Source organism: Myotis lucifugus, unplaced genomic scaffold (genome assembly GCF_000147115.1).
Source record: "Myotis lucifugus unplaced genomic scaffold, Myoluc2.0 scaffold_1145, whole genome shotgun sequence".
Classification (NCBI taxonomy): domain Eukaryota; kingdom Metazoa; phylum Chordata; class Mammalia; order Chiroptera; family Vespertilionidae; genus Myotis; species Myotis lucifugus.
In genome coordinates this window covers 23072-26595 of record NW_005872193.1, presented here as the reverse complement: position 1 = coordinate 26595, position 3524 = coordinate 23072, and the positions used below count along the sequence as shown (strand labels likewise).

Genomic DNA, 3524 nt, shown 5'->3' with positions numbered 1-3524 from the left:
GGGCAGGGGGACAGAGAACCTCACTTGTATGGGGCAAGCAGTGGGGAAAGGGAACCCCGGTTTGAGGGAGAAGGGCAGGGAGGAGACAGAAACCTACATGGAGGGACAGGTCATACAGGAGAGGGAACAGAGAATCCTTCATGGAGGGGAGAGACTGGGGGGATAGGGAACCCTACTTTGAGACAGCAAGGATTTTGGCACATGTCCTTAAATAGATGGCAGGGCAGCGGGGAGAGGGCATCCTCCATTGAAGTAGCAGAGCAGGGAGGACAAAGGACCCCACATAGTCTGAGCAGGATAGTGGGGTGAGGGCACCATCCATGGAGGGGCCAGGGAAGGGGGGACATGGGAGTAGAGACAGGTGACAGGGGAAACAGACCCTCCTTGGAGAGTCCCCTGTTCCCCCACGGTGGGGCCCTTGTTCCCCAGCCTTGCCCCTTCGCAGCATTCTCTGTCCTATCTGTCCATCGGCCCCTCCCGTGGTCCCCTGCCCCCACTGCCCTGCCTTCCCATGGAGGGGCCGCTGTCTCCCCTGCTCTGACCACTCTGTGGTTGGTGCCCTTATCCCTCTGCCTTTCCCTCCATGGAGGGTCTTCTGTTTCCCTGCCCTGACCCCTCACTCACAGGCAGCTGAGGGGCATATGCTCTGGTCTCTCCAGTGTTCGTCTCTCCTGTTTCCAGGCTGACAGTTCACTCTCTGTACCTGAAGCACATTCTCACCTTCTTCATCTGTCTACATCCTACCCGTGCTCTCAAGACACATCTCAAATATCATTTCAAATGTCAAATCACAAACAGGGAAGGGGTGTGGGGAGTGGGTGGTGGGGGTTAGGAGGTGGTGGTGGGTGGTGTGGGGTGTGGGATGTAAGGTGGTGGGTGGGGGTAGTATTGGGGAGTAAGAGCGGGAGGTAGGGGTGAGGGATAGTGGTGGGGGATGGGAGCTGGTGGGTGGGGGGTTGGGGGTGGCAGGTTGGGGCAGTGGGTGTGGGGTATGGTGAGGCAGATGGGGGCTGGGTGTGTGGGGTGTGGGGTATGAGGTGGCAGGTGGGGGCTAGGGGAGTGGAGTGTAGGATGGCAGGTGGGGGTGGCATGTGGGGAGTGGGGCGTAGGGTTGGTGGGTGACTGGTGGGGGAGGGAGAAGAGGGCATAGGGAGGATAAATGATGATGGAAGGAGACTTGACTTGGAGGCAGTGAACACACAATACAATATACTGATAATGCATTATAGAATTGCACGACTGACCTATGCAATTTTATTAATGAATGTCACCCAAATAAGGTTGATTAAAAATAAAGAAAAGGTGGGTCTTTTGAGGTTGCTTAGGTTATGAGGGTGGACCCCGCATGAATAGGATTAATACCCTTTTCAAAGATATCCTATGCTAAGCTTATCAGGAGATGACTTTATATGTTATATAAATGTCTAACCACTATTTTGTGCACTTGAAACTAATATTGAATGTCATCCCTAATTGTAAAAAAATAAATTAGTAAAACAATTTTTAATACAAATAAAAATGCAAATCAGAGTGATCTTAAAAAAATATAAATCAGATCATTTCACTCTGTGCCTAAAAGCCTTAAGCGCTCCAGCAGTGGTCAGCTCTCCAGACAGAATCATGCCTGTGAGGGTGTTACACCGCTGGGAGAGGAACGCCTTGTCTTCTTCCTCCAGTTGCTCCCTTCACTGCTCTGGTGACGCGTGGCACTGGTGCAAGGCAGTACTGTGCTTCCTTGAGAGTGAGCTAAGCAGCACTTTGGCTGCTCAGTTGTTGTGTGGGAGCAGACACAGGAAAAATAAATTTAAGCCTCAAAGGTTCTAACAGCATTTCAACCCACCAAACGGACCTCTATCCTCCCTTCCCTACACTCCAGCCAGCCTGGCTCATCTAGCCTTGAGGAAAGAAGGCAGGGACAGTGCAGCTCAGGAAGCCAATGACTGTGCATGTGGTCAGAAGTCTGGAGAGAGCTCCAGTTCTCTTAGGATAGAAATGGAGGGATGAATCTGCTGAAATCAGCCACCCATGAGGGGACTCTACTTTTCACTACTTGAGGAGGACATCACCCTTGCATGATCCGCCATGCTCTTGCTCCCCTGTGGCATCCCAGGGGACCCATGAATCATCCACCACAGGAAGCAGCTCTCTGGCCTTTGGGAATGCACAGACCCTCTGCAAAGCCCTTCAGCTCACACGGCTGATCTCAGACTACAGATCCCAGACATCTTCATCCTGGGAAGCAGCCTCTTTTGACTTTTTCATTCTCCTCCTACAAAAAATGCAGGTCTGTGTCTTCTGTACACTGCTCAAAGATGTGTGAGGACCCAGTGGGTGGCAGTTGGACCTGGTATACAATGGGGAATTTGCTGAGTGGCCTCACACCCAACAATGACACTGAGCTTGAACCTGCATCAATCTAGTCAACACCACTCACCTCTACCTGGGGACTCCCTGAGAACCTACCTTATGTAACTTGAGTGCTTCCAGAGACTCTTTCATTAACTGAGACTAACAGGCACCCAGCAGATGGAGGCAGAACGTGGTGTGCTCTGGGACTTTTGCTGACCTGTCCCCAGGCTCAAGGCTAGTAAAAGCCAGCTTTGGTGCTCTGCTTGGACCTTCCGGTGCTCACTCAGCCTCAGCAGAGGCTGTCACAAATTGTGAATTGCTTTGTAGATCCAAATAGATTGCCCTGGGCCAGTCACATAAAGCATCTGACATTGTTCAGCACCAGAGTCCCTCCCAGGAAGCCCCAGGACCAACACGCCAGTGGCCAGCTTCAGAGCACATCAGAGCAGGATACAATTAGCCTCACAAGCGGCATATCCAAAGAGAGATCTAGGCAGGCACCAGAACCTGCTGAGATGAATTGCACTCCACCTGGTCAACACCTGTCAGCAGCTCATACACTACACTGTAGGCAGGGTAACTGTGGTCCCAGCCAACTAGCCTGAGCATCGACTCAATACATGCATGAGCCAATAGCCATCATGAACCAACTACCACAGGAAGGTTCACATCACACACACGGGACATCCCTGGAGCACTCAACTCAGGTGATCAAAAGACCTTGCCACTAGGTTCCACAGGACATCTACTACACAAAGCCACACTATCAAGACCTGGATTTTAATACAAAGAAACAAACACACAGAGGCAGCCAAAATGCAAAGAAATATGCCCCGAATTTAAGAACAGGAGACATATCCAGAAAAAATGCTAAACAAAGTGAAGGCAAGCAATATTCCCAGATTCACTCCCAGACCCTCTGTTGAGGGGGGTGTGTGTGAGACAACCCATTTGATGTGTGTGTTGTCAGTGTGATGTCTCTCTCTCTTTCTATTTCCCCTCCCCTCAGCCCTTTCCTCCCTTACTCCCTCCTTCACTTAAAAAAAAAAAAAAAAAATGAAAAATAAAAGAGAAAAAAAATAGATAAAATTCTCTGTGAGATATATCCTCTGTGTGGGGGTTTAGGGATATTTTCTTACGTAGCCACAGTACGCGGGGGGGCGGGGAATTTTTCC

At 50.6% G+C, this 3524-nt stretch overlaps 1 non-coding gene across 1 annotated transcript; it reads left to right on the top strand.

The window, feature by feature from the left end:
* Positions 1–1589: 1589 nt before the first annotated feature.
* On the top strand, positions 1590–1792 carry LOC111824290. The gene has a single exon (XR_002827377.1). It is a non-coding gene; the product is annotated as a small nucleolar RNA SNORA74 (small nucleolar RNA).
* Positions 1793–3524: the final 1732 nt, after the last annotated feature.